This window comes from Bufo bufo, chromosome 9, assembly GCF_905171765.1.
Source record: "Bufo bufo chromosome 9, aBufBuf1.1, whole genome shotgun sequence".
NCBI lineage: Eukaryota > Metazoa > Chordata > Amphibia > Anura > Bufonidae > Bufo > Bufo bufo.
In genome coordinates this window covers 1,964,639-1,981,955 of record NC_053397.1, presented here as the reverse complement: position 1 = coordinate 1,981,955, position 17,317 = coordinate 1,964,639, and the positions used below count along the sequence as shown (strand labels likewise).

At 47.7% G+C, this 17,317-nt stretch overlaps 1 protein-coding gene across 1 annotated transcript in view; it reads left to right on the top strand.

Annotated features, from left to right (window-relative positions):
- BSN (bassoon presynaptic cytomatrix protein) overlaps positions 1–17,108 on the top strand; it is a 196,166-nt gene extending 179,058 nt beyond the window's left edge. Inside the window, exon 13 of the mRNA XM_040408639.1 lies at positions 14,903–17,108. The gene's annotated coding sequence lies outside the window, so the exon portion shown is untranslated. The remainder of the gene's footprint in view (positions 1–14,902) is intronic.
- The last annotated feature ends 209 nt before the right edge of the window (positions 17,109–17,317 follow it).

The following is a 17,317-nucleotide window of genomic DNA, read 5'->3' as shown; positions in this document are numbered from 1 at the left end:
AAGAGCTTGTTCCTGCATCGCTCTCTGAAATAAGACAGGGTCACCCACTGGAACCTGGAAACCTTGTCGTAGAACCAGGGTGGGTAGAAGACGACGAGATGCCAACCAAACTATGGCGGTTCATGGGGTTGAAAGTGTTTACAGTGTCGAGCGGAGTGCTTGGAGCCCTCAGGAAGCACTAGGAGCATCCATCAACGGCGATGTCAAGTCGGGCTGCTAGGAGATACGTTACAGTGGTGACAGCAGTGGGATGGTGTCCTAGTGCTCGGAGAAGCAGCTCGGAGACACCGTTTGTGGATTTATAATTAGGGCAACGCTAGTACTCATACAGCGCCACTGGCGACAGCAGCATGGAATCAGCTAGTTCTTGGACAGTGTTCCACGAGAAAGAGGAGGATCACCCGGATTATAAGGATCAGTCCGGAAAGGTGTATGGCACGAGGCCCTGGAGAACGTGCAGTTTCGGCAGTGCGAGAGTCTCCCCAGTGAGGAGCAGAGGTTGCGGATGCGATGGGAGCTGCGAATGCCTCTACTAGGAGAGCAGCCCCTGAAGGGGTGGGTGTCAGAGCGTGAGACCCTCGTATGGCAGGAGACCTGGCTGGATGCTGGGCAGCTGGCACAGATCCCCGGCAGCAGTGTATTATAAAGGAAGAAGAGACAACCGGTCTCTCTCCCCAGCGGCAGCCCGTGTCACAGAGAGAGGAGACTGTCGGCCCCTCATCTCAGCAGCAAGCATCACTGGGAGTGGAGATGGTCTCTACCCATACCCAGCACCCAGCAGCGTTCCAGGGAGAGGAGACAATCGATCGATCTCCCCAGCGGCAGAGGGTGTTCCAGAGAGAAGAGGTAGCTGACCTCTCTTCCTAGCGGCAGTGTGGTTACCCAGGAGATTATATGGGTGGTATCACTCTCCTGCAGCAAAGTCAAGCGGACCAGTTGGAAGAGGTTCTGGATTCATCTTGTCCAACTAAAACAGGTCCAGACCAGTTGGGAGTCTGGTACCTGGTTAGTCTACTGTTGGGAGGGGAGATATGTGACAGACTGAACCATCACTGGGGCTGCTGGAGAAGCCTGAGGGCTAGCCTCCTTCCTATAGACCCAGAACTATGGCTTATTATTCTACACCATTGTGTTGGTTAATTGTATCACAGGTGGGTGTTGTCTGCCTGTGAGTGATTACGTTATCCCATTGTGTTGATTAATTGTATCACATGTGTGTGTTTTCTGCCTGTAACTGCACGTGATTGGTTTTTGTAAAAACTGACTCAGTCTTCCACAAGGTCCCCATGGGGAGTGTCCCTTGCTGAAAGACCGGCATCAAAGGCTGGCATGTAGCCTCATTAAAGTGTCCTGTTCTACCCTTCATGAAGTCTGGGCTCATGCTTGGGGGATTGGAGAATTACACTCCAGAGTATAATCCCTAGCTCTTGTAAGAGCTTGTTCCTGCATCGCTCTCTAAAGGAAGAGAGGTTCACCCAATGGAACGTGGAAACCTTGTTGTAGGTCCAGGGTGGGTAGAAGACGACGAGATCCCAACCAAGCTATGGCGGTTCATGGGGTTGGCAGTGCTTACGGTGTCGAGGGGAGTGCTTGGATCCCTCCGGAAGCACTAGGAGCATCCATCAACGGAGGTACCCAGTCGGGGTGCTAGGATATCCGTTACACGGTGTCCTTTATATACTGTGATAAAGTGTCCTCTATATCCAGTGATTCAGTGTCATGTATCTCCCGTGATCCAGTGTCCTGTATTTCCTATGATCCAGTGTCCTGTATTTCCTGTGATCCACTGTCACATATATCCTGTGATCCAGTGTCCCGTATATCTTGTGATCCAATGTCCTGTATATCCTGTGATCTGGTGTCCTCTATATCCTGTGATCCGGTGTCCTCCATATCCTGTAATCCTGTGTCCTGTATATCCTGTGATCCAGTGTCCCCCATATCCTGTAATCCAGTGTCCCCCATATCCTGTAATCCAGTGTCCCCCATATCCCCTGATCCAGTGTCCCCATACCCTATAATCCAGTGTCCTGTACATCCTGTGATCCAGTGTCCTCCATATCCTGTAATCCAGTGTCCTGTACATCCTCTGATCCAGTGTCCTCCATATCTGGTAATCCAGTGTCCTGTACATCCTGTAATCTAGTGTCCTCCATATCCTGTAATCCAGTGTCCTCCATATCCTGTGATCCAGTGTCCTGTACATCCTGTGATCCAGTGTCCTCCATATTGTGTAATCCAATGTCCTCCACATTCTGTAATCCAATGTCCTGAATATCCCCTGATCCAGTGTCCACCATACCCTGTAATCCAGTGTCCTGTACATCTTGTAATCCAGTGTCCTGCATATCCTGTGATTCAGTGACCTCCATATCCTGTAATCCAGTGTCCTGTACATCCTGTAATCCAGTGTCCTGTACATCCTGTAATCCAGTGTCCTGTACATCCTGTGATCCAGTGTCCTGTACATCCTGTGATCCAGTGTCCTGTACATCCTGTGATCCAGTGTCCTGTACATCCTGTGATCCAGTGTCCTGTACATCCTGTGATCCAGTGTCCTGTACATCCTGTGATCCAGTGTCCTGTACATCCTGTGATCCAGTGTCCTGTACATCCTGTGATCCAGTGTCCTGTACATCCTATGATCCAGTGTCATCCTTACCCCATATAACCAATGTGGCCAGGTGAGGCGATTGCCTCAGGCAGCACCAGGTAGGGGCAAGAGGGGGGCAGCTGGAGGGCCATGGGCTGAAGGGAAGGGCTTAGGCTAAGGAATTGTGATCCAGTGTCCTGTAATCCAGTGTCCTGTACATCCTGTGATCCAGTGTCCTGTACATCCTGTGATCCAGTGTCCTGTACATCCTGTGATCCAGTGTCCTGTACATCCTGTGATCCAGTGTCCTCTATATCCTATAATCCAGTGTCATGTATATTCTGTGATCCAGTGTCCCCCATACCCTGTAATCCAGTGTCCTTCACATCCTGTGATCCAGTGTCCTCCATATCCTGTAATCCAGTGTCCCCTATATCCTGTAATCCAGTGTACTCCATATCCTGTAAACTAGTGTCCTATATATCCCGTAATCTAGTGTCCTGTATATCCCGTGATCCAGTGTCCCCATATCCTGTAATCTAGTGTTCTGTATATCCTGTGATCCAGTGTCCCCCATATCCTGTGATCAGTGTCTCCCATATCCTGCAATCCAGTGTCCTCCATACAGGGGTGCATCACTGTAACGGACCGTTCAGCACCCAACTCCGTTCCGACGATATTCTCCTTTCCATGCACAGGCAGCTACTGCAAGCACCAGTCTGCCGAACTGCAAACTACACGAATCCTGGAAACCGCGGAACAGGAAAAGCGTACAATCGGCTTACACTCCTGGCAATCAGCATACAATCCAATTCCCCCAAGAACGAGACGACACTTCGCTTGAGGGTTAAGCAGAACTCTTTAATGGGTTATTTTCCAGCCTTTTATGCAGGTCTCCTAGCAAGGGACACTCCCTCTGGGGCCCTTGTAAAAGACTGTGACAGTTTATATTTTAGCCAATCACATGTATTTACAGTATTTAACCTTCCCAGCATTTGTTCACAAAATCCCCTTACCTCTGTCTGTAACACAATCAACAAAATACAATGAGCATTGTCTGGGACACAATTAACTAACACACTGAGACGCAATCCACAAAATACAATTACCAAACGTAATGGGCTAACTTAATCACTCACAGACAGAAAACACACATTTTCCCCCCAAACACAGAAAACACCCCAAAACCCCACATATCCCCATAATGTATACATCCATGGATAGCTCTGATCTGGGTGAACAACATATCCAAAAATCACCCAGATCTGAGCAGGGGTTTCCGAATTCCATGGAAGTCACATTTGGCCGGCCGCAAGCATGGCTTTCCTGCCCAAAAGAGTTCCACAGATTTAAGCTGTGCGGCCGGTCTATCTTCTCCTTCAAAGTTAGTATGGGCCATAATCCTGGGGCAGGAGGCGGGCAAACAGCCCACTCCAAAACACCGTGGCGAAGTGGCTTTCGCCACATATCTTCCCATTCGGGGGGAGACTAACCAGGTAGCTGACCTTCTGTCGGTCAGTGCCTGAGTTAGTCGAGTCAACCACCCACAGTAAATTACAATCAACAAGGCAGCTCCCCCACAATAATATACAATCTGCAGTGCAGTCCTCCCCCCAACACTTGGTTACTGCACCCGGGGAATTTTGTAGCTTGTTTCGGTCCCATGGCTTCAACATGGCTGTGTTGGGCACTGGTCTCTTGGTTTTGTGGGTCGCTGAGTGAGCAGAGACCGGCGGTACTCTGCCCTGGTGCCAGCGCTTCAGCTGGGGGGACCTGCAGGTAGACAAGCCTGGGACAAGGGGACAAAGAAGGGCAGAGGCCAACTGTGCTCTGCCCAGTGGCCAGCACTTCCGCTGGAGCAACCAGGGTATAGTCCTGCCCGGTGACAAAGGGAAAGTTAGGGCAGAGGCCAGCGGCGCTCTGCCCAGATGCCAGCTCTTCTGCTGGGAGGGGGTCAGAGGAAGCTAACGGCTCCTCTACTGACCTCAGTACCTCGGTAGGGGTCAGCTGTGGAGGGTAGGGATCGCTTACCTCCTCCTCCTGGTACTCACACTGCCGCTGGAGATCTGGGCCGACTGCCCAGCCTCCCTGTAGGGCTGGTAGAGAGACTTCGGTCCCATCTCCCCCTGCCTGCTGGGAGTCCTCCCAGGACCAGTCTATGAGGTCCGCGACCTCCGATACTTCTGGTTCCTGTTGGGGGAGAGGACCGACTGTCTCTTCTCCCATGAATACACACTGGCGCTGGGGAGTGAGGACGGCACCTTCAGCTCCTTGTAACTCACACTGCCGCTGGGGAGCAAGTACGGTACCTTCAGCTCCCTGGGACTCACTTGGCTGCTGGGGAGAGAGACCAACTATCTCTGCTCTCTGCAGGACACACTGCCGCTGGGGAGGAAGGCCAGCACCTTCAGCTCCCTGTGGATCACTTGGCTGCTGTGGAGAGGGACCAACTGTCTCCTCTCCTAAGGGTACACACTGCTGCTGGGGAGCAAGGACGGCATCTTCAGCTCCCGGGAACTTGCTCGGCTGCTGGGGTATCTCCCCCCTGTTTACCGCTGCCATGGCCTGCAGGTACTCTCTGATCCTCCACTTCACGATCTGCACGAGGCCCTCCGCAGGGTTGGGTCCCAAGAGAGACAGCACCCCATTAACCTCTCTATCAAACTCCTCCTGAGTGTAGCAGGGGTCCATGCTTGCTCTGCTGATTTTGGTTCCTTTGTAGATAGGGGCGCTGTACGGGTACTAGCGTTGCCCTCAGTTTGTAATCCAGGAACTGGTGTTGCCTTGTAGCTGTCCTTCTGGGCCGTGAGAATGATCCCGTTGCTTGCCACCAATTGTAGCGGACCGTTCAGCACCCAACTCCGTTCCGACGATATTCTCCTTTCCATGCACAGGCAGCTACTGCAAGCACCAGTCTGCCGAACTGCAAACTACACGAATCCTGGAAACCGCGGAACAGGAAAAGCGTACAATCGGCTTACACTCCTGGCAATCAGCATACAATCCAATTCCCCCAAGAACGAGATGACACTTCGCTTGAGGGTTAAGCAGAACTCTTTAATGGGTTATTTTCCAGCCTTTTATGCAGGTCTCCTAGCAAGGGACACTCCCTCTGGGGCCCTTGTAAAAGACTGTGACAGTTTATATTTTAGCCAATCACATGTATTTACAGTATTTAACCTTCCCAGCATTTGTTCACAAAATCCCCTTACCTCTGTCTGTAACACAATCAACAAAATACAATGAGCATTGTCTGGGACACAATTAACTAACACACTGAGACGCAATCCACAAAATACAATTACCAAACGTAATGGGCTAACTTAATCACTCACAGACAGAAAACACACATTTTCCCCCCAAACACAGAAAACACCCCAAAACCCCACATATCCCCATAATGTATACATCCATGGATAGCTCTGATCTGGGTGAACAACATATCCAAAAATCACCCAGATCTGAGCAGGGGTTTCCGAATTCCATGGAAGTCACATTTGGCCGGCCGCAAGCATGGCTTTCCTGCCCAAAAGAGTTCCACAGATTTAAGCTGTGCGGCCGGTCTATCTTCTCCTTCAAAGTTAGTATGGGCCATAATCCTGGGGCAGGAGGTGGGCAAACAGCCCACTCCAAAACACCGTGGCGAAGTGGCTTTCGCCACAATCACCAATGTGGCTAAGTGAGGTCGCCTCAGGTAGCACCAGGCAGGGGCAAGAGGGGGGCAGCTGGAGGGCCATGGGCTGAAGGGAAGGGGTTAGGCTAAGGAATTAGCATTGGGAAGGGGGGGCGCCATTTCAGTTTTCGCCTCAGGCAGCAGAAAGACTAGGTGTGCCCCTGCCTCCATATCCTGTAATCCATTGTCCTGTACATCCCACAATCCAGTGTCCTCTATATCCCATTATCCAGTGTCCTCTATATCCTGTGATCCAGTGTCTTCCATATCCTGTAATGGAGGGCTGTGATCCAGTGTTCTCCATATCCTGTTTTCCTGTGTCCTCTATATCCCATGATTTGGTGTCCTCTATATCCTGTTATCCGGTGTCCTGTATATACTGTAATAAAGTGTCCTCTATATCCAGTGATTCAGTGTCATGTATATCGAGTGATCCAGTGTCCTGTATTTCCTGTGATCTAGTGTCTTGTATTTCCTGTATTTCCCATGATCCAGTGTCCTGTATTTCCCGTGATCCACTGTCGCATATATCCTGTGATCCAGTGTCCCCGTATATATCTTGTGATCCAATGTCCTGTATATCCTGTGATCTGGTGTCCTCTATATCCTGTAATCCGGTGTCCTCTATATCCTGTAATCCGGTGTCCTCTATATCTCGTGATCCAGTATTCCTTATATGCAGTGATCCAGTATCCCATATATGCAATGATACAGTGTCCTCTATAGCCCGTGATCCAGTGTTCTTTATATCTCTTGATCAAGTGCCTGATATAAGCTGTGATCCAATGTCCTGTATATCCCATGATCCAGTGTCTTGTATTTCACATGATCCAGTGTCCTCTATATCCCATGTTTCAGTGTCCTCTATATCCTGTTATCCAGTGTCCTGTATTTCCCGTGATCCAGTGTCTTGTATCCCTCTGGAACTGTATCATTTAGCAGTTTGAAGGGCTGTCATGTTTACACCAGAATCTTATATCCTGTGATCCAGCGTCCTTCATATCCTGTAATCCAGTGTCCCATATAAGCTGTGATTCAAAGTCCTTTATATCCTGTTATCCAGTGTCCTGTATCCCTCTGGTCCTGTATCATGTAGCAGTTTGAAGTGCTGTCGTGTTTACACCAGAATCTTATATCATATGATTCAGTGTCCTGTATATCCTGTGATCCTGTGTCCTATATATGTACCGTGATTCAATGTCCTGTATACCGTGTGATCCAGTGTTCTCTATATCCCATGATTCAGTGTCCTGTATATCCTGTTTTCCAGTGTCCTGTATATTCTGTTTTCCAGTGTCCTGTATATCTCATGATCCAGTGTAATTTATTTAACATGATCCAGTGTCCTGTATTTCCTGTGATCCAGTGTCCTCTATATCCCATGATCTAGTGTCCTCTGTGAGGAATATGGATTAATATTTACTGTCAGCCATGTCCTCACACCCCCATTTGCTGACAGATAGCGGAGGTAGTGAACTCCACAGGAGGGCCCTGCTTCAAAGCCCCAGCCCTGATTGTCATCTGATGCACCTCTTGGCATGTTCAGTGTACATGCAAAATTAGTTTCCACCCCCCAACCATCTGAGTGTCAGTTGGCAAGGAAGAAAGCCCCCAGGGGGTCCAGGCTTCAAGGAGAAGGTCACACCTCACATCCACCAGTTTGGAGCCAAGCTGAATCCTGCAGGAAAACCCCCAGCATGGGGTATCCGCCCTTGCCCAGGATCAATGAGACCTCCCAGACATGTTGGCACCTACCTTTCATAAGGAATTCTAAATCGCCTGGCGCAAACCGGATACATATTTGTGTCCCGGTGGCCACGAGGTACGTGCCCATTGTCTTTGTTTAATGGGACAAGGTCAGGGGAGGAAGGTATCCATATCTCCCCATAGAAACCACATAATGGTACCAGGTTTGGACTCTACTTGTAGCCGGAACCCAGGCAGGTCCATTGGTCCCAGAACCATCTCCCTGTGACCCTCTGGTCTGGAGCTATGAACCCTAAAGGGTTTTGTGGGTCATTTGCTGCCAGCCCAGAAGAGGGGGAGTGGACCCCTCCCTGAGGCCGGGAGGGGAGGGGCCGGCTACAGGTTAAAAGTCTGGTGCCAGCAAGTAGGCGCGTCTTTCTCTGAAGAGGGGTCACATCCTACACATGTGTTTAGAGGGACCCAGGAAATAGCTGAGATCACATCCATATCCTGTAATACAGTGTCCTGTATATCCCGTGATCCAGTGTCCCCCATATCCTGTGATCAGTGTCCTCCATATCCTGTTATCCAGTGTCCTCCATACAGGGGTGCATCACCAATGTGGCCAGGTGAGGCGGTTGCCTCAGGCAGCACCAGGTAGGGGCAAGAGGGGGGAAGCTGGAGGGCCATGGGCTGAAAGGAAGGGGTTAGGCTAAGGAATTAGCATTGGGAAGGGGGGGCGCCATTTCAGCTTTCACCTCAGGCAGCAGAAAGACTAGGTGCGCCCCTGCCTCCATATCCTGTAATCCATTGTCCTGTACATCCACGATCCAGTGTCCTGTACATCCTGTAATCCATTGTCCTGTATATCCCGTGATCCAGTGTCCCCCATATCTTGGGATCCAGTGTCCTCTATATCCTGGGATCCAGTGTCCTCTATATCCTGTGATCCAATGTCCCATATAAGTTGTCATCTAATGTCCTGTATATCCCATGATCCAGTGTCCTGTATTTCACATGATCCAGTGTCCTGTATATCCTTTGATAGATACAGTCTCCTCTATATCCTGTGATCCAGTGTCCCCTATATCCCGTGATCCAGTGTCCTGTATCCCTCTGCTCCTATATCATGTAGCAGTTTGAAGGGTTGTCATGTTTACACCAGAATCTTATATCCTGTGATCCAGTGTCTTGTATATCCTGTGATCCAGTGTCTTGTATATCCTGTGATCCAGTGTCCCATATATCCTGTGATTCAATGTCCTGTATATCGTGTGATCCATTTTTCTCTATATTATGTGATCCAGTGTTATTTATATCCCATGATCCAGTGTCCTGTATATCCTGTGATCCAATGTCCTGTATATACTGTGATCCAGCATTCTGTATATGTGATCCAGCATCCTCTATATCCTTTGATAAAGTGGCCTCTATATCCTGTGATCCAGTGTCCTATATTTCCTATGATCCAATGTCCTGTATATACTGTGATACAGTCTCCTCTATATCCTGTAATCCAGTGTCCTGGGATCCCATGATTGAATGTCCTGTATATCCTGGGATCTAGTGTCCTGTATATCCTGGGATCCAGCATATCGTGGGATCCAGCATCCTCTATATCCTGGGATCCAGCGTCCTGTATATGCCGGGATCCAGTGGCATCTATATCCCGTGATTCAGTGTCATCTATATCCCGGGATCCAGTGTCATCTATATCCCGGGATCCAGTGCCCTGTATTTCCCGTGATTGAGTGTCCCGTATATCCTGTGATACAGTCTCCTCTATATCCTGTGATTCAGTGTCCTTTATATCCTGGGATCCAGTGTCCTTTATATCCTGGGATCCAGTGTCCTTTATATCCTGGGATCCAGTGTCCTTTATATCCTGAGATCCAGTGTTCTTTATATACTGGGATCCAGTGTCCTTTATATCCTGGGATCCAGTGTCCTTTATATCCTGGGATCCAGTGTCCTTTATATCCTGCGATCCAGTGTTCTTTATATCCTGGGATCCAGTGTTCTTTATATCCTGGGATCCAGTGTCCTTCATATCCTGGGATCCAGTGTTCTTTATATCCTGGGATCCAGTGTCCTTCATATCCTGGATCCAGCGTCCTTCATATCCTGGGATCCAGTGTTCTTTATATCCTGGGATCCAGTGTCCTTCATATCCTGGGACCCAGTGTTCTTTATATCCTGGGATCCAGTGTTCTTTATATCCTGGGATCCAGTGTTCTCTATATCCTGTGATCCAGTGTCCTTCATATCCTGGGATCCAGTGTTCTTTATATCCTGGGATCCAGTGTCCTTCATATCCTGGGATCCAGCGTTCTTTATATACTGGGATCCAGTGTTCTTTATATCCTGGGATCCAGTGTCCTTCATATCCTGGGACCCAGTGTTCTTTATATCCTGGGATCCAGTGTTCTTTATATCCTGGGATCCAGTGTTCTCTATATCCTGTGATCCAGTGTCCTTCATATCCTGGGATCCAGTGTTTTTTATATCCTGGGATCCAGTGTCCTTCATATCCTGGGACCCAGTGTTCTTTATATCCTGGGATCCAGTGTTCTCTATATCCTGTGATCCAGTGTCCTTCATATCCTGGGATCCAGTGTTCTTTATATCCTGGGATCCAGTGTCCTTCATATCCTGGGATCCAGCGTTCTTTATATCCTGGAATCCAGTGTTCTTTATATCCTGGGATCCAGTGTCCTTCATATCCTGTGATCCAGTGTCCTTCATATCCTGGGATCCAGTGTTTTTTATATCCTGGGATCCAGTGTCCTTGTTCTGCCACCCTCACAGGTTGACAGGAGAATGAGCTGATTCAGACGCCGGGGTCTTTTCCAGCTTTTATTGAAAGGATCAGTGTAAAACTACAGGAAATAATGCTTACTATGAGGCAAACGTAGACATATCACAGTATACATGACATAGCAAAGGACATATGTAATCCTCAAACATATAGAAATACATACGGGATGAATAAGGTATAGGCTGGGTGTGGTGGATGAGGGCAATATGGCTGACTAACCATGAGGAAAGCTGACCACATAGTAGTAACATGGGCACAGCGAAGGCACAGCAATCCCGAGAACACCGCGTGGGGACGAGAAAGGTAAGTAGGACTCACCAACTCTGCTATGGTTGAGGTTAAACAGCAGGATGAAGGAAAATGGCGGAGAGACAGACAACATGGCTGACTTCCATGAGTACAAGATGGCTACTGCTACAAGAAGGGGCAGGACACAAGGGAAGATAGGAAACTAAGGTGGCTGGAAAGGGCAAACCTATGAGGGCTCCGAAGGAGCTAATTACTGATATAAGGAGTGGTATAAAACAGGCTGCATAGTGACAGTAGTCGGCGCTGTCTGCAAAGTAATTAGGAAGGGCTAAACATTACAATATGGAGTCTGAAAATGCACACAACAAAACACATATTACTGCTTGCGAGGGCATGACAGTCCCGTATATACTGTGATCTAGTGTCCTGTATATCCTGTGAATAAGTGTACTCTATATCCTGTGATCCAGTGTTCTTTATATCCTGGGATCCAGCATTCCGTATATCCTGTGATCCAGTGTTCTTTATATTCTGTGATCCAGTGCCCTGTATATCCTGTGATCTAGTGTTCTTTATATCCTGTGATCCAGTGTTCTTTATATCCTGTGAATAAGTGTACTCTATATCCTGTGATCCAGTGTCCTCTATATCCTGTGATCCAGTGTCCTGTATATCCTCTGATCCAGTGTCCTGTAGATCCTGTGATCCAGTGTCCTGTATATCCTGTGTGGCGAAACCAACCTCGCCACTGTTTAACCTCGTCTGTTTAAAAGCCTCTTGCCTCAGGATTATGGCCCATACTAACTTTTAAACCCCTGAACCTATTCAAGTGAATTTTGGATAGGTTTGTCCCCAAGTTATACTGTTTAAATTGATGTAAGTTATATGTATGGCCAATGTAAACTCACAAAGTTGTAACAATTTATAATAAGTGTAACTTGTCAGCTTGGGAGGAATATGCTGGGTGTGTTTCTATTGTGCCATTGTCCCATTGTGTGTTTAAATGGTGATGTCTGTCCTGTTGTCCTCACATGTGTATTGGCGATCTCCCTTTGTCCTGAGAGATAATTGGATTGCTCCTCAGGTTGTCTCCGGGACAGAGAGGAGGAAACCATGATGCATTGTGGGGATGTGTTGTATCTGTCCTGTGTCGCAGTCTTCATTCTGGTCCCCTAGGGGCGTGTACACCAGATGGGCTTGGTTGTTTTATACCTCCCTGTGGGCGGACCTGTATTTGCAAACAACTGTAATAAAAACCAGGCTGGGTGTGCCAGGACCTCAGACCACTGCTTGACCCTCAACACGGAGCCTTATCTCGTTATTGGGGGGATCCGCTGTATGCTGTTAGAGACTGATTGCCAGGAGTGTAAGCTGATTCCTGTTCGTCTGCTAGCAGCTATTCGTGAGGTTCCAGTTTGGAGTGCTATTTTGTATCCAGTTCGGGAGTTTGGTGTCCTGCAGTAGCTGGGCCTGTGTCTCAGAAAGGGGCATATCGCCTAAACGTATTTTAACCCCTTGTCTGCTGAAACGGTCCGTTACATCCTGTGATCCAGTGTCCTGTATATCCGTTGATCCAGTGTTATCTATATCCTGTGATCCAGTGTTCTCTATATCCTGTGATCCAGTGTTCTCTATATTCTGTGATCCAGTGTCCTTTATATCCTGTGATCTAGTGTCCTTTATATCCTGTGATCCAGTGTTCTCTATATCCTGTGATACAGTGTTCTCTATATCCTGTGATCCAGTGTTCTCTATATCCTGTGATCCAGTGTTCTCTATATTCTGTGATCCAGTGTCCTTTATATCCTGTGATCTAGTGTCCTGTATATTCTGTGATCCAGTGTACTGTATATCATGTGATCCAGTGTTCTGTAGATCCTGTGATCCAGTGCCCTGTATATCCAATGATCCAGTGCCCTGTATATCCTGTGATCCAGTGTCCTGTATATCCTGTGATCTAGTGTCCTGTATGTCCTGTGATCCAGTGTCCTGTAGATCCTGTGACCCAGTGCCCTGTATATCCAATGATCCAGTGCCCTGTATATCCTGTGATCCAGTGTCCTCTATATTCTGTGATCCAGTGTCCTTATATTCTGTGATCCACTGTCCTTTATATCCTGTGATCTAGTGTTCTCTATATTCTGTGATCCAGTGTTCTTTATATCCAATGATCCAGTGCCCTGTATATCCTGTGATCCAGTGTCCTCTATATTCTGTGATCCAGTGTCCTTTATATTCTGTGATCCACTGTCCTTTATATCCTGTGATCTAGTGTTCTCTATATCCTGTGATCCAGTGTTCTCTATATCCTGTGATCCAGTGTTCTCTATATCCTGTGATCCAGTGTTCTCTATATCCTGTGATCCAGTGTTCTCTATATCCTGTGATCCAGTGTTCTCTATATCCTGTGATCCACTGTCCTTTATATCCTGTGATCTAGTGTTCTCTATATTCTGTGATCCAGTGTTCTTTATATCCTGGGATCCAGTGTTCTCTATATCCTGTGATCCAGTGTTCTCTATATCCTGTGATCCAGTGTTCTCTATATTCTGTGATCCACTGTCCTTTATATCCTGTGATCTAGTGTTCTCTATATCCTGTGATCCAGTGTTCTCTATATCCTGTGATCCAGTGTTCTCTATATCCTGTGATCCAGTGTTCTCTATATCCTGTGATCCAGTGTTCTCTATATCCTGTGATCCACTGTCCTTTATATCCTGTGATCTAGTGTTCTCTATATTCTGTGATCCAGTGTTCTTTATATCCTGGGATCCAGTGTTCTCTATATCCTGTGATCCAGTGTTCTCTATATCCTGTGATCCAGTGTTCTCTATATCCTGTGATCCAGTGTTCTCTATATCCTGTGATCCAGTGTTCTTTATATCCTGGGATCCAGTGTTCTCTATATCCTGTGATCCAGTGTTCTCTATATCCTGTGATCCAGTGTTCTCTATATCCTGTGATCCAGTGTTCTCTATATCCTGTGATCCAGTGTTCTTTATATCCTGGGATCCAGTGTTCTCTATATCCTGTGATCCAGTGTTCTCTATATCCTGTGATCCAGTGTTCTCTATATCCTGTGATCCAGTGTCCTCTATATTCTGTGATCCAGTGTCCTTTATATTCTGTGATCCACTGTCCTTTATATCCTGTGATCTAGTGTTCTCTATATCCTGTGATCCAGTGTTCTCTATATCCTGTGATCCAGTGTTCTTTATATCCTGGGATCCAGTGTTCTCTATATCCTGTGATCCAGTGTTCTCTATATCCTGTGATCCAGTGTTCTCTATATCCTGTGATCCAGTGTTCTCTATATCCTGTGATCCAGTGTTCTCTATATTCTGTGATCCAGTGTTCTTTATATCCTGGGATCCAGTGTTCTCTATATCCTGTGATCCAGTGTTCTCTATATCCTGTGATCCAGTGTTCTCTATATCCTGTGATCCAGTGTTCTCTATATCCTGTGATCCAGTGTTCTCTATATCCTGTGATCCAGTGTTCTTTATATCCTGGGATCCAGTGTTCTCTATATCCTGTGATCCAGTGTTCTCTATATCCTGTGATCCAGTGTTCTCTATATCCTGTGATCCAGTGTTCTCTATATCCTGTGATCCAGTGTTCTCTATATTCTGTGATCCAGTGTCCTTTATTTCCCGTGATCCATTGTCCTTTTTCCCATTGGTCCTGTATCATGATTTTGAGGGGCTGTCATGTCCACACCAGAATCTTTAGGTTCCCTTTCTAAGCACATGGAGAAGTATTGATTCGGACCAAATCCAGGACCGTTCCTGTTTGTTGTGGGTTCATAGGTTCTGTCCTCTCAGAAGCTTTATTTCTCATTGTAATTTTTGATGTCCACAATTAACCATTTGTTTTCTCTCAGTCTTTTGCAGGAGATGTTGACGTCTGCATCACTGAGCTGCTGGGAGAGGTGACCACATGTGAGAACAAGATGGAAACCTCGGAAAGAGCATGGATCAAATACATGGCCATAAGGAACAACCCCCGGAGAGCAGTGATAGGGGCACCCAGTGCCAGGACTCCTCAGCCGGGGTGGGCTCCTCTATTCTCTCTCCTAGATCTTAGACTCAGAGTTCTGTCTTTGCTCTCATTATTTCTCCACATATCTTCCTGAGATCTTCACCAACGAGCTTTGATTCTAGGGCTTGGAGTGACAAGCTCCACATTCTGACATCATTCCATCTCTGAGGCGCGGCGTCCTGTGCTCCCGCTCTGTCGGGGGAGGGGGCCATTAAATACCAAATCCAAGAGGAGACGTGAGGACCGGTCACTGTTCAGCTACTCAAGAATGAGGCCATAGGACTCTGAGAGGCAGTGTGCTGCATGGCCGCCACCTACAATAATAAATGGCAGCCAGACATACCTGTCACTGATCAGTAAGCCATCAATTAGCCATCCCAATGGCGACTCCACATCTGTGGCGTTTCTTGTGTTGGGTTCATCGGCCTTAACATCTCGGTTTGGTTTTGTCATATACCTCGTATTTATTTCGCTTTTGTATTTATTGCGCTTTGTTCTTATGATTTTTCTCCTTTGTGATTGGTTTTGCAAATTGGGTTTCTCCAGAAGCAATAGAGAGCAGACAAAGAGCACAAGATGGCGGGAGCGTGTCCTCCTGTCTCTCTCTTCTAAAGACGAATAAACTGTGCACTTCCTAAGCCATCTCCAGCGGGCATGCTCAGAGAGACGGTCTTCACACCCCGAGAGCCTGTCCTTCTGCTGCATGTGCCCTTATGGAACAAGTCATCCCCATCCAGAACTGCTCCAGTATTGTAATGTTGCTCCTGTGTATGCGTACTGTAAAGCGCTCCCTGTCCTGTTGAGCATGCTCAGAGCTGACACTGCTCTGTCCATTGGCGCTTCCATTCATTCAATGATCATGTCTAATTGTCTATGCAATTGGTCTGGGGGGAGGGCTGGGGGGGCTGGGCGATGCCGTCTCCATATTTATCTGCATTTCAATGTTATTATGTAGATGGTTTCTTTGGATCCGTGACCCTGGATTGATATGTTTCTACCCGTGTGTATGATGTTAGTGGCATGTTTGACTCCAATAAGGATTTTGCCAAAGGCTCGTAGCCATATAGCCTGTGCGACTCGTGTCTTCTTCTGATGCATGGCTTGCTACTCTGTACTGTGCACGCTTTCATCTCATTTCTAATGACTGCAGATTCTTGCCCCCCGTATCTCCCCGTGTGGCCCTAGTTTAGAATCCTCCATTTGCACTTGGAATTGACGGTGGTCCAAGAACAAAGACTAATGAATAAAAGGTCTAAAGAGTGTGAAGGAAGCTGAGTGGACGTCTGCAGGGTCTGTATAACGAGCAGGTTCATATCTGGAGACCCCATAAGGGCCCAGTCACTGCATTCACCCTGGAAGGGCTGAGCAATGGTGAGGAAGAGCGTTGGATGCTGGGAGTAGTAAGAAAGCACAGAGAGATCATTCCCATCATGCCCCCAGAGGTTGTCTCCAGGGAAGAGGCTGTCCGCTGGTCACGTGACACGTCACCGCTCTTCCTGCGATGAATGTAGAATATTATAGGGCATTATTGAGAGGTCGGACTATGACCCATACAGGTCTGTGGGGTCCCCCTCCTCCAGAGGTTATTAGGGTGCAGATGATATGTGCGGTGATAGTTGCAGTTAATGTTGTCGCTGGCTCGTCCTCCGGCCACACTGTATATATATCTGTACAGCGTGTAAATGACCCTGTGTTAGAAAGTAATGGAAAAATGGCAAGGCATGAAGCAGCTGGCGCTGTGGGGCCACGCCCTCTGGTCCATCCGCCATGCTAACGCTTTTATATAGAGAGTGGATATTATATTCCTGTAGACAGAGAGGATGCAGCATCATGGCTGACAGAGGCCTCCGAGCGACACCCCGGAAGGTCCTGTCATCTTCCAGGATGTCGACTCCTGGGAGCGACTCTCACTTTTGCGTTGTTTGGAGGGTGGGGGGGGGGGGGGGGGCGGTAGAGGAAGATAATGAGAAAGTTCTATATATAAAACATAAAATTCTATTTAAAAGTCTAAAATGGTAATGTTTCCGGTGACTGTGTATATGAATGCTGTAAGTGTCCCCTGTACTCGCTGTGTCCCACCCTGTGTCGTGCTCAGTGATTGACCCCTACCAGATATTTCTCTCACCGCAGAATAAAATGAACTTGATATGAAGGCTCAGTCTGCAGGTCTCATCATTGTGGTCAGCATCCCCCCAGATAGCTGACACTAGGAAGGTCCATTCTAACACAGCCCATGTCACCACTGACCCGACAAGTA